Source organism: Rhinolophus hipposideros (genome assembly GCF_964194185.1).
Source record: "Rhinolophus hipposideros genome assembly, chromosome: 18".
Classification (NCBI taxonomy): Eukaryota; Metazoa; Chordata; class Mammalia; order Chiroptera; family Rhinolophidae; genus Rhinolophus; species Rhinolophus hipposideros.
Genome location: NC_138064.1, coordinates 36,566,110 through 36,580,908, shown reverse-complemented (window position 1 = coordinate 36,580,908; position 14,799 = coordinate 36,566,110). Strand labels below are relative to the sequence as shown.

Below are 14,799 nucleotides of genomic sequence, written 5' to 3'. Positions count from 1 at the left end.
AAGGATTTTATCCATGTGTCTTTAATTTACCCTTTATGTTGACTGTAATTTCTCCCTCTGGACTCAACTGTTATTCAAATAGAGGAACATGGAAATTGCTGATGGGTTAGGAATTCCCTAGGAGATCATCCTCTTCATTTATGGATTTTCTGGGGTTTTGTTATAGCAACCTAGGATCTGTAATCCAGTATGCTTTGTTTTTTACTGGACAGATAATCTTATGAGATAAGGTCTGTAAAGCGCCTGCCACAGTGCCCAGGCCACTTTATTTATCAAGCACCAGAGGGACAGAATTAGGGGGTTGTAAGTTTTTCAGTGGCCTGCCAAAAAAAAAAAAAAAAAAGTTAAAGACCAAGAAATAAACTCATTCCCTGAAATTATGAAAAGAAAATGGCAAAATATACAGGAATAAATGTTTTATTAAATGTCTATGAAGTATAACATTATGTTAACTTCATGAATCGTTGAATTTAGTATTAATAAAAATGTCATTGTATTTGAAGACAATCTGTAGGTTAGGTTTTTTACATAATGATTGCTGAGAAATTAGAATTTATCATAATTAAATGCATGACTTATAGCCAATAATTTTAAAAGCCAAGTGATAATAGTTATTAATTATGCCGATTTTTTCCCAGTTGAAATTATTCCAATGTGGACAGCAGAGAGTTTTAATATACCTGTTAAAATACCTATAACAATCATTGTAATTTCCCACTTAGGATATACTGAGTGATCAGCAAATACTTGTCTTTCTCTCTATTTGAACAAATATTTTGTGGCAGGGGAATAATGAGTTGATAATGTAGAAAATACACTCTTTGGCAAATTCTAAGCTATTTAGTGACTTTAGTTCATTTTGAGATGATTCTACAGTATAGGCTGTAATGAGAAAAAACCTAGACTTGTGGTCAGAAACATTGGCTGATTTTCTGCTCTACCACCTAGTTTCTCCCAGTATGAAGATGCTGCCTGGTCTGTCTGTCTGTCTGTCTGTCTCTCTCTCTTTTAGTTTTAGGTGTACAAAACAATGTAATAGTTAAACAATTACACCCCTCTCAAAGTGATAACCTCCCTCCTCTAATCTACTACCCTTCTGACATCGTATATGGCTGTTACAGTTCCACTGACTCTATTCCTCATGCTGTACTCCACATCCTGTGAAAATATATATATATATATATATATATATATATATATATATATATAAAATTACAGTTGACATTCAATATTATTCAGTTTCAGCTTCAGGTGTTAATATCCAAAAATTTATAAAAAAAACACTCATTCAACTCAACACCAAAAAAACAATCCAATTAAAAAATGGGCAGAGGACGTAAAGAGACATTTTTCTAAAGAGGACATACAGATGGCCAACAGATATATGAAAAAAATACTCAACCTCACTAATCATTAGAGGAATGCAAGTTAAAATACAACGAGATGCCACCTCATTCCAGCAGAAAGGCTATCATCAATAAATCAACAAATAATAAGTGCTGGCAAGGATGTGAAGAAAAGGGAACCCTTGTGCACTGTTGGTGGGATTGCAGACTGGTGCAACCCCTATGGAAATCAGTATGGAGGTATCTCAAAAAACTGGAAATGGAACTACCTTATGACCCAGCAATTCCATTCCTAGGTATCTATCCAGAGAAATCCAAAACGCTAATTCGAAAACATTTATGCATGGTATTCCTTGACTGGCAATTACATGATCTGTAAAACGGAGACACAAATTGGAATTGCCTTTGTATCTACATTGAAGTAATGCTTGTGAAATCATTTAGTAAATGGCCAGGTCTATCAAAATGTTAAACAAAATTACTGATCATGATTCTTATTGTTGGTACCACTGTATTTTTTTTTTTATTTAGATAGATGTCAGAAACAATGAAGTTGACATAATTAGAACATTTTAGGTTCTTCACATAGTTTTTAATGTCAATATTTAAAAAGAGAGATTTTTTAAAGTAAATAACAGCAGTGGATATTAGAGTACGTGGCTGTATCTTCTCCGCTGCCCAATGAGACACCCTATGAATCCCCACTGTCCCCACTGCATCCCCACTGTCTGTTTCTCCTTGATTTATTCTCAGTTCCAATAAAGAGTGGGTTGCCTGAGGCATTTTGGAGCCAACACCCAGTGACAGATCCCATCAACTTATCTAGAATGTCTCCTCCCTACTGATTTGTACCAGAAACACAAAAGTGCTTTGGCTATACACTATCTCATAAGTTTTAAAAATTTATAAGGATAGAAAAAATTTTATTTAAAATTTCCTTCCTGAAAAATTACATGAGTTTCTAGGTAGAAAGTCATTATAAAAATCAATATTTTTTAAAGATCATTCTCCAATTAGTTTAGCACAATTGTTCTGAGAAATTATGATTCTCCTGCTTAATTGACAGGCTGGCATTTATTGAAGATTTCTCAGAATAGTTCACCCATATGTTTTGGCAAGGTCAAGAAACTGATCAAAGTTTTACCCAGGATGTATAGTTTGTCTTGCTAAGCTTTTTAAAGGTAACTTTGGAAGCCCTTTTTAATATTTTTACATTTTATTGAGCTTTGTATCATTTTAAGTTGTAATGAAAGCTCCATCTCAAATGTTCTTTGGAAGGACAAGTTAATAAATAAAGGATTACTATTATTATTATATTATACTATTATTATTATTTTGCCTCTAATAATAATTATTTTTATAAAGATTATAAATAATATTATAAATATTTTGCCTCTAATAATTATAATTATTATTATTATACTATTATTATTTTATATTATTATTTTGCCTCTAATATTATTTGCCTCTAATATTATAAATATCTTTTGCCTCTAATATTATTTGCCTCTAATATTATAAAAATTTTTATTTATATACTATTTAATTTTATTTATATACTATTTGCCTCTAATAATAATAATAATTATTATTATACTATTATTATTATTATTATTATTATTATTATTATTCCTCTTCTTTCTTTAGCCATACAGGCATCAGTTGAAATGAAAGAAACTTTTTTTTTTTTAGTTACAAAATAATTTAAGAACTCTACGGTGTGTATACAATTTATAATTGGTGACTCTTTTGCAGGATAGAGGTAATCCATACTTATATAATAGTCCTGAAAAATATGTGTGAGAAATCAAATGTTTGAAAAACAAACAAAGTAACTTGTGTGTTTTTTTTTTTTTTTTTATGCAGGGAGTCAGGTGTTGCATATTTATAAAGCTAAGCATTGGTAGTATATTTTTCCTGCTGGCCCTGCCCCCTCCTCCTAGGGTTCAGACATTCCAGTGGATGAGTGTGAACCTTTACACCCACAAGGGGAATGGAATCCTACCAGCTTCGTCCTGGGAACCAGAGATGTCAAACTGTAAAGCTCCTGTTCCCCGGATTCCTGCCTCTGGCTGATCCCTTCTTTCAGTCTCTAAATAACCTAGACTGGTTGCCCACAGTGTTCTAGAGCATGGTTAAGACACAAGAGACTGTGGGGCAGAACTCCTACACTTGTGTATGTGGCTACTCCCCAACTGCTAGTTGCTTTCTCTTCTCACTGCCACTCTCCTAGCCGGGAGTTGAGTTGAGACTGAGGAGGAAGAAAGAATTTGGAGGGAAAGGGAAATTGAGTGGGTTAAGGGGACATCAGCTACGGGTAATGATAATGCATGAATTGTAATTTGAGGTGTCCTGGGGGCATTTGCATTGGACTCCTCAGCATGGAAAGAAGAGGGAGGATAGAAATGACTGGATATACTGTGGTGAACATGGTCAGGAAGCATTTTGAGTTTTTGGCGTGGCTGAAGCAAATAATCATCTATAAATGCCACAGCCACACTATAAAGGCTGACCTCCCTTCACTGGCCCTAACGTCCACAGTTTCTATAAATCACTCTTCATCAATTCTAGTGTGGAATTCTGAATTTGGCCTGTGAAAGGTGGCTTAGGGCATGGATTTATATTACATAAAAGTATCTACTATGTAAATGTCAAGAACCATCTTTGTGAGTTTACAAAAAAATGACAGTAAACCACAACCAGGAGGTAATAACTTTTAGCCAAGCCAATCAGCAACAAGTCCAGGTCTAGTGGGCGTTTCTAAGTGTCCATAGTAATTCCAAGACTGCAATTCATATTTGTTGAAATATTAATTCAAATGAAAGAATTATTTAAAGGTCATTTAAAAAAATATCTATATGTGACTCTACCCAATATTTTCAGTTGTTTTTCTGTTTGTTTTCAACCATCACAAATGGTGTTTAAAACCCCAACATTTTGAACACAGATCTACTTGAAATTTTTATATGTGCCTCTTGTATATACAGCACTTGGGGAGGAGGACAGTTTATCCCAAGGAGCACAGAAACTTGTCGTCGCCCCATCTAGGGACTGGTCTTACCCTCATTCATCATACTGCTTTGTTGCTAAAGGGTTGCATTTCCAAACTCAATGACGATTACTTAGTAGTAATTCTTATCTTTAAATGACATGCTTTAATCACATGCAAGCTTACTCCATACTTGCAGACATTTAGAATTACAGCCACATAACCAACCCTTACAAATAATTCTGAAGCAGAAATACCGGTCAAATATTCTTTCTGGAAAATGTTGATTTCTTTTTCTTTTAAGCTTTTATTTCTAACTAATAATACTGTTTTGATATATAAAAAATCAAAGCAAAAAAATGAAACAAAACAAAAAAGACTACAGTTCTTAAAGAAAACATCTATTTTTTTTTCCAGTTGAGAAAAATCAATTATAACTTAACTCGTGTCATAATTCACTCTATTATATATGAGTATGTAGTATTTAGATCACAGTTCTACTACTGATTTTAGTCAGCCATAATTTATACTATTTATGCTTTATTTGAGACTCTTTATATTATGGGAAGGAATGCTAGAACACCATTGGCTTTTGGAAACATTTTATTCTGTTATTGTAATGCAATAGCTTGCTAGAGGTAGAAATCCAAAATTTTTTCTATGGTATGGTGCTAGTATGAACTGTCATTGATTCATATCCAAATCAAGCTGCAAAACTATTTAGAGAGATTATGTGAGTATAGGACAAACTAATTTATCCATACTATTTTACCATAATGATATTCTAATTAGAATGTTCAAGGCAATGTGACTATGCAGCAAAGGTCTGGAAGACCTTTTTGAATCAGCCTCAGTTTTATGAAGAAGAATAAATTTTTTAAAAAGTGAAACAGAAGCAAACTTGATTTTCATAGGAACCAAAAAATAAAGGACACTAAACATTGATTAGACAGCCTCATGATAGTTTATCCACACCTAGTCCTGATTTGTTTATGTAGTCATTTTCTTTGCTTAAAATTCATTAACATTATTGCCACCACTGTTTATAGTTATCGCTAAATACAGCCCACAGCCCAGCTGGTACTGAAAGGGAAGACCTTTTATCCTAAAATGTTTAATTACCTCTTTCAGCCTGGGAAAGGATGAGCAAGAAGATAGGGAGCTTTAGCATAAGAACAATTGAACAAATTTCTATTTTTAGTCTGATGTATTTCCTCAATTGTAAAATCGATCCTCTTAATCAATGTTGTAGATAGAAAAAGATCCCACAGAGAAGCAGGGTACGAAATGATACAATTTAATAGGGCTTGACAGTAGGAACACAATTTTTCAGGAACATAAATTTCAAGAATAGCTCTGTTTACAGTCACTTGTAAATACAAATAAGCAAACAATATAAATGCTTTTCCCTTTTGGTTTAGTCACATCATTGGTTCTGTCCATTATATGGGATAATCAAGAATCATCTAATCAATCATTTATTTGGTAGAAAGAATTTTTGAAGAGATGATAAGAATTTTCTGTGTGAGTCTATTTATAAAAGGTCAAAAAAAACATAAGGCATGTACACACTAAAGGAGGCAAAATGTGCAAACTACTGAGAGTGAAACTCTCCACAGCCATCTCCATGATGGGTATTGCACAGTTATAGGCCAGCCTGGGCAGGGGTCTTTCCTGAGGATGTAAGAATATGAAGTCTACACACACTGGGGGTTCAGATATATACTGATATGTTTGGCAAATTCATTACCCCTGACTAAAGCCCCTAATTCAAAATGGGGCAAAAAAGTTTCTGAGAGCAAAAGATCACCATGGGAATGTTAGAAGTCAGTCAATGGACACTGGACCCAGGAACAGGGCCTGAATGGTGGGCAGGAAGGAAGTCAGGAGGAGATAATGGTGAGGAGCAGCACTGGTTTCCAGGGCAGTGAACCAGGAACACTCAGTCAACTCTTCTCAGTCCCCAGACACCATGAGCTTGTGGCAAACTGCAAAGCACTAGGTAGACAAAGATGGCTTCTGCTATTGAGGCCAATACATTTGTTGATAGCTGGACACTAGAGGAGTCTTTCCTTACTGGTTTGAGATAAAGTAAAATGAAAGGTTTGTAAATAAGAAAACTGGCAGTGGCGTCAAGTCTCCAGGGGCTACAGAAACCAAGGGTTCCCACAATGGCTACCCCAGAAAGCATGAGCAGTAACATGAATGCCCTGAAGGAAGAGGAGAGTGAGGCAGCTGTAACAGAGAGACCACTGGTTGACTCTGACTCTGTTTTGGTTTATGCATGGTAACCTTCTCTACAAACACTATTTTTCTGAGAGAATTAAAAAAGACAAAGGAAGTGGGAATGGGAAAGCTGAGTCTGAATATATGAAAGCTACTAATTCAATGGATGTGCAAACCTAACTTTGTCTGGCACCTTCAGATTAAAATTGTTTAAACACTCCCTCTTGACCTGTTCCTGGCATCCTTGCTGTATCTTTATCTGCTTCTTTGCAATCTCCCATAAGCCTGATGCTGAATATAGTCTGTTTTGTATTACCATTCGCTTCTGGCTCTGTCCTTGCTTTTTAGATTGCATCTGACCCATCCCAGAGCCTGGAACCCTATCCCAGAATTCAAGTTAAGTTTGTCCTAGCCTTTAGATAAGTGGATTTGTCAGACAGAATAATATGAACCAGAAATTCACAAACAGCATTAATGATCAAATAGGTCTATGAAGGAATTTAGGACAAATGGTGGATTATAATAGTTCTTAGTGGAGAAGACAAAATTAATCTTGTATATCCATAATCACTGAAGGGAAATCGAATGGTTGGTGTTTTGACAAAGGCCTTCAGAACTCCCAAACCTAAAAGGCAGTTGACATATTAGAGTTTTTCTGGTCCCTTTTTGTCCTTATCTGGTTCTGTTTTCAAAGGTGACACATTAAAGAAAGGCAGATTGAAGACTGGATTAAGGAAAGTGGAAGGAGCTGAGTGGGCTACTATGAGAGATGATCATTGTGCAGAAGTAAAAATATTGATCTCATGTTGCACAATCACATTTCTCAGAATGCCAGGTACTTGGTGGGGAGTTAGAGGTGCTGGCTTTGGTGATAGTGGTAATATCATAGTTCATACACTCTTTCAATCATCAACAATCAACTAAGGAAGCGAAGCCTGTAAGAGAAAGAAATGACTTTAGTTTACAGAATCCAAAGACCAGTCTCTGAGCATGTGGTGTACAGAGAACCGGGGGTACCAACCAGATACTCTGGGACCCCACGGCAACTCTCCAACTGCAGCTCAGATACTCCCCAGCTTGTTACTCTATCCCTGATTCCTCTGCACATGTGAAGGTGGGTTGATATCTGTGTCCTCTGGTCTCTACAGTATGGTGAGGTCAACGTATTCTGTTAGAACCCAGGAAACTTTGGCGCTTGCTCTGATGGATGCACTTACTAGTATCAAACCCAAATAAGTCACTTCTCCTTCTGGGTCCTCCGTTTTCTCATCTTCTTTAGAAGTTGAGTCCCATTCTGAACATATATGATGATGCTTCTCACTTCAGCCCTTCCTACGTCTTAATCAAATATACCAAGTTCTGCTGGATTCAGTTTCTTCTTGAATCAACACTGACCTGGCCCATTTCTGCCATCTAAAACAGAACAATATAGGATGAGAACCACTTATTTTATTTGCTTATCTCATTTTGGAGAGTTCAGTTTTGAACTGCAAATTCTGCAGATATTTTGTTGAGAAGATATCCATTCAATTTATAATGAAAAAAAATTCTCATAACATAGATTATTTAAGATTCTGCAAGGTTTAATGATCTATGCACTTAAAGTCATCATAAGTGAACTATGTGGAAAAAGAAAATACTTGGGAAGGAATGATATTGTGAATACTTGGGAAGTATTGTCAGAAAATACTGTAGTCTCTGCCATCATACTTAAATCTAATGAGTTTAGTACTTCTATTTTTTTTTCTTTTTTCTTTTCATTAGAGGAAATATTTTGAAACATTTCCAAACCTTTTAATTCACACAATATACTGTGAATATCTATAACAAATTATATTTTTAAGCAAATCACTTAACCTCATGAGACCTCCTTTTCCTCTTCCGTAATTGAAAAGGTTGAAATAGCTAATCCCTAAGGAGTCTTTCAGTTCAAAAATGTTATGATTTGAAGTTGCTTTTCTTTTATTGTACACAATGGGGACAACTATTTTAGTGGCCAGGCACAATAGAAAATCGAATGATAATGGCTTCAACAAGGGGCCTAATTAGGGCTTTCAAATATAAATTCAATTTATGCTGAGGTCTTTCTCATGAGCATTAATTGCATGGCTTTAAGGACTATTACTGAGTTTGGGTGAATTCCAAAGCATCTTTATTACGGACTCCAATATTTTTGTTTTATGATGGTCATAATAAAACATAATTTCATGGGGTAGAAAGACTTAGGCAATAAGGAATTTTTTTTTAAAGGGAGAATGATGAATATATTTTGCGTATATAATATTATAGCCAGATAGGATCCTGGAAAATTTATGCGGACTTATTGGCACAGGAACAATACTAAAAATAAGGCAATATATGTACCTGATTCATTAATTAGAAGATTTCGTATGGAGAATTTTCTGCTAGAATATTTCTAGCAGAAAGAAATATTTGGGGACTAAATTATAAAAGTGAATCTGTTTCCAAGATAAAACACTTATCCTCATTAATCCTACCAGATGTCATGTCGAAAAATAAGAAGCAAAACAAAAAGTAAGCTTGAAAATTATATAGATTAATATTTTAAAAATTATATTCTGTGAACACTAGGTCTGCAAACATCTGTTGCTCAAAATGGGCATTGTGTTTAAATAGATTTGGGAAACATTGGTTTAAACAAAATTAAATCAAAAATTAAAATTAAATCATTTCACTTATAGTTTTTAGGAGCTTTAATATTCTATCTAGTCTATGATATATATTGTTAGTCTCCAAGGGAACGATACATCACACAGTGTTTTTTTTTATAACTTACTGATTAGAGAACCTTTAAGAATCTTGTTACAGATCAAAATATAATTTAATAATTATAAAGAAAGAATGTTAGTATAAAATTTTAAATTCTGGTCTGTGTTATAAATTATTCAGCATAAAATATGTGTGGTTTGAATTACTTATGCAAATTAAAGATACCTTGAAAGTAAGTGATAGTTATGTGGAAAATAAATATTTCTTTTTAAGAATTAATCCACTGAAAATTGATGAAGAATAGACATTTACATAGTCTTAAATAGTCTTACCTTCTGAGATAGGCAGAACACCCCCACCACTACTACCAAATGACCATGCCCTTATAACTTGAGTCATGTCTGTATGTATGTTACATAATTGTTTACCAAACAATTTCTTTTTCCTTGTTCAGTCTCTTAGTGCCTTATACCTTGGTTACTAGAAATGTACTACTTGGGAAATAAATACAAACAATAAATTACTAATAAAAGGCATGATAAAATGTCTTAGGATAGTATATGATAAAATTTTGATATCTATGGAATGCACCAGCTCTAAATGGAGTTCAGCAGCAGCATTTTGTACACAGCACTACCGAGAGAGAGGTCCATCTGATGGTGTTCTGGGTTCCCGTAGTAACTTAAATTGGAAACTTTCATGATATCCAGAGCACTTGATGTCCTGCAAAAGAAGGAGGAGGACATCTTTATATTCCTTTTGGCAGGAACCCATTTATCTGGCACCATCCTTGACTTCCAATTAGAACAGTCATCTACAAAAGGAAAAATGATGACATCTATATCATAAATCTGAAGAGAACCTGGGAAAAGCTTCTGCTGGCAGCTCATGTCATTGTTGCCATTGAAACCTGGTTGAGGTCAGTGTCATATCTTCCAGGAATACCCATCAGCAAGTCGTGCTGAAGTTTTTGCTACTGCCACTAGAGCTACTCCTATTGCTGGCTGCTACACGCCTGAAACCTCTACTAACCTGATGCAGGCAGACTTCTGGGAGCTATGTCTTCCCGTCCTTACTGATCCCAGGGCTGACCACCAGCCTCTCACAGAGGCTCCTATATAACCTGCTTACCATTGCTCTGCGCAACACAGACTTTCCTCTGTACTATGTGGACATTGCAATCCCATGCTGCAATGAGAACTCACTTAGCAGTGAGGGTTAAAAGCTGGCCCGGGATGTTCTGAGCATGTATGGTGCCGTCTCCCATGAACACCCATGGGAAGTCAGGCCTTATCTCTCCTTCTACAGACACCTTGAAGAGTTTAAAAAGAAGAGCAGGCTGCTGCTGGAAGCAATGTGACCAAGGAGGAATTTCAGGGCAAATGGACTACTCCAGCTCCTGAGTTCCTTGCTGCTCAACCTGAGGTCCCAGCCTGGTCTGAAGGGGTGCAGGCACCCTTATGTCCATCCAGCAGTTCCCTGCTGAAGACCAGAGGGCCCAGCCAGCCCCTGAAAACTGGTCTGCAGCCCCCACTGCTCAGGTCACTGAATGGGGAGGAACAGCCACTGAGTGGCCTTAACGCTGTTCTTCCACAAAGTCTTAAACAGAAAAGGGAAATCATGTTGACAGAAAATAATGTTTCTAAAAATAAAAAAAACAAAAAAACAAAAACAAAAACAAAACACACGGAAATAATGGACCTATAGAAAAGAAGACACTCCTGGACTTTTGCTGTACTCCTACTCCTGAACAGAACTACAGTACTCATTTGTTTTAATCAATTGATTTTTATGTTACTTTAAAATCAGAGATGATAAGCAGCTACATCTTCATACTACCAGTACTCTTACGTATGAGCCCCTTTATGCCAAGATTTTTATTTTTAATCCTAGTCACAGAAATGAGAACCAGAGGTACTTAGAAGATTTGATTCTATTCTAGGAGAGAGATAAAACTTTCCATTACTATCCCAAAGCAAGAAAGCTTTTAAAAAATACCAGGACTATTATTAAGTGGACAAATAACCGAGCTGAAGGAGGCTCTCACCGGCTAAGAGACTAAAATGTAAGCTTGAAATTGTATGTAATTGAAATAATTTAAGTCTATAAATGGCCATGAGTTCAAAATGAAACTCAAAGAAAAAGTGAAAATAAAATGTGCAATGGAGTAGTTGTAATGCCCCTAAAAGGGTAACCTTGATAGTAGATGGTTGGTTTTATTGATATTAATAAGTAGAAAAGAATACATGTATACATGTATTATACATATACATATATTTTTGCTTCAATGTTTAAGTACATATAAGTATATATCAGCAGGTCCTCAAATAACATCATTTCATTCAATGTCATTTTGTTATAACATTAATGATGTGCTGTAGGAATTAACTGTTGTTTATATCGGTTAGCCTGTGGTAAAATTGGTTTTTCTATACATCGGTTCCTTAAAGTCACAGAACCTATTAATGTTAAGTGAGGACTTACTGCATATGTATGGTTATTACTGATAAGCAAGATGGTAACATATGCCTAAAAGAGGAAGCACATATAAATTTCTGAGTTTATTCTTTCCCCCACATGCAGAGTATATATATATATGTTCTTCTGTGTCTAATCAGAATCTATAAGAAAGAGTGAAGAGGACTAATTTTGAGTGAGCCAAACACTCTCTGTATAAGTGGGAATTCTGACAAGAACTCTACAAGGGAGGACATTGTAGCAGGTGCCTATTCACCAAATAATTCCAGCACATGATCATTAGGTAGAAAGATTGTCCATCAGTTGATCAACTCCGGTGGCCATACACATTAACTAATTAACATTGTGTTTCAGGATGATAATTTAGCTAACTATTACAAAGGGAAGAATTACTGGGTCAGATTTGAACCTTTCTTTTCTGGTAGATAAAAATTGTTCAATGAACACTCTAAAGATTTTAAATTATAGGTAAAGCCATCAGAAGATTTTAAGTATAATATGGTTTGTATAGGTGAGCTTCCAAGGATGATGACTTACGTAATACTGACCATTTAAAAAGTATGTAATTTCTGGAAATGATGTAAAAGGATTGGATTTGTCCTATCATGCAGCTAATCAAATCATCTAAGTTATGCCAAGAAACATTTGGTCCTTACACCAGAACCAGCCATGACATTTAATCTGAGGTAGAATTCTTTCTATTTTTGAAGTGGCTGGAATTATTTTTACTCTAAGTAGTTTCCAAAATAAATAGTTAAAATAATACCTCTCCAGAGGGTATAAGACTAGAAATAATAATAATACAATAACATGAAAGAATGAATAAATACATAAACAAATAAAAATACATAAATTGCTGATCAGCACCCTACTGAACTCCGTGAAGATTTGCAGAGCTGTGAACACTTTGTTAGCTACTTGGATTCTCAGTCTCCTCAACTCAGGGAGTCCATCAGCCCTTCCTCATTCCCTCTCTTTGTGTCACGACATAGAAACTCTCTTGAAGGAATGAATTATGGACCTTTTAGGGTTGGATTCATTTGTTTCCTGTCGGTCAGGTGTCAGTGCTCTCTGTTGGCTGACATCCAGTGCTTTAAAAAACTCTTGATTCATATATTTTGTTTTTGTTTTTTGTGGTTTTTTTTGATCCTTTCAAGGGTGGAATAAAACCTGTGTCTATTAGTCCATTTTATTCAAAAGTAAGAGAGCACATGTCTCTTTAATATTTTCTGTGACAAAATGACAGGTACACAAAAAGCATTTCTGCTCCCTACTGAAATATGGCTGTCTTAAGAATAAACACTTGTCCTTTTGAGTTGAGAATTGAACAACCCCCTTCTTTTCATGGAACACGATTTTTACTTGAAAGATTAACTGACAAACTATTATTTTAATAATTGGTTATTTGGAAAATATTTACTTAAAAATGAAAGAAGTCATCTTGTCATTTCAAAGGAAGTCAACTGATAGTATTTGTTGCCATTGATAAAATTCAAGCTTTCAAGAAAAAAGTAGAATTTTGGAAAACTTGTGACAGCCACTGTGAGCATGAGAGTTTTCCACTGCTGGAAGACTTTTCTAATAAAGATGGTGGTGATATTCACAAATATATTTTTATTTTAACAAAATATGTTAATATTTGAATAACTCCATAACTCAGTGAACCGACATTGTTCAGCTAATCAATGGTAGCAAATCATGCAAAAAAGACCATTTAAAGTGCAAAATAGACCATTTAATGTAATAGAGTATAGCACTTCATTGATTTGGTTCCAGATTGCATATTGCAATGAAGCTTTAATAAACTACCACTTGTTGAGTTTTGGTGTAGTATCAAGAAGAATATCTAGTTTTCTGAAAAGTCTTTTAAAATACTTTTCTTACTTCTAACTATATATCTTTGTGAGTTTGGATTTTCTTCAAATACTTCAACCAAAAGCATAATATATTGCAGCAGACTGAATTCAGAAGGATACATGGAAATCTATTATACCTGTCTTCTGTGAAGCCAGACATTAAAAGGATGTAGAAAAATGTAAAATAACACCACTGTTTTAATTTCTTGGGAGAAAATATAGTTATTTTCTACTAAAATATATTATTTACTTTAAAATATAATACATGTATTGTTACTTATATAAATATAAACATCATTTATGTTTACTTTTTTCTATTTTAATTTCTTACATGATAATTATAAATATAACCAATTTAAATGAAATCTCTTTAGAATTCTTAATAAAGGGACTCAGAGACCAGAAAGTTGGAGAACTGCTTCTCTAATCATTGTGATATTGCAGATATAGCTCACATTTTTCAAACACTTGCTGTATGCCTTATGTTATTAAAGCTCTGTGAATACACTCTCGGCTTATTTAATTTTCATTATAGGACAATAAAATAAATATTATGATGACTTCACTTTATAGATATAGAAAATGGGGCACGATTTCCCGAAAGTCACACAGCTATTGAGTGTGAAATGTCAGAATTTGGACATAGGAAGAGGGCTCATAGTCTGCACTATGAAACATCCGTTCTGCATTTCTGTGCTATGTCTTGTCTAAATCTTACAATGGCTTTTGTATTTAAAAGAGCTTTTATTAGAAATATTTTAAATCAAATATCTATGTTGGTTTTACTAAGATTGTAATCGACTTACAAATGTTGGCAATAATTTGATCTAATTCACAAGTTTTTTATAAGTCGTGAGTGAACATTGAGGAAGAGTGATTGTTTAATGTTTAAACAATGCTAATTGTTTATTAGAGTTTTAAGACTAATATGTTGAAATTAAACAAAGTAGAGGAAGTAGCGTGTGTTCCTGTCCACACACAAAAGCTGAAATGCTGAGGAAGTGCACCATGGATACCAGACATAATTGTAAAAATGATGGTAAATCACATTAGAGCTTTGAGCTCTACTTGAATTCAGCATGTAGCAACCCTGTGATTTGCACATCTTTTTTATTTAAGGATAATGATAGCACTTAACTGTGACAGGAGGACTTCCTAAAGACACAGATACTTT

General features: G+C 34.6%; 1 protein-coding gene and 1 pseudogene across 2 annotated transcripts in view; both read left to right on the top strand.

Moving 5' to 3' along the window:
- ZNF804B (zinc finger protein 804B) overlaps window positions 1–14,799 on the top strand; it is a gene marked incomplete at its 5' end in the record, with an annotated part of 471,946 nt that overhangs the window by 49,749 nt on the left and 407,398 nt on the right. The window lies entirely within an intron of this gene.
- On the top strand, window positions 9,991–10,871 carry LOC308510231 (small ribosomal subunit protein uS2-like; annotated as a pseudogene). The gene has a single exon. The product of its transcript is annotated as a small ribosomal subunit protein uS2-like (transcript).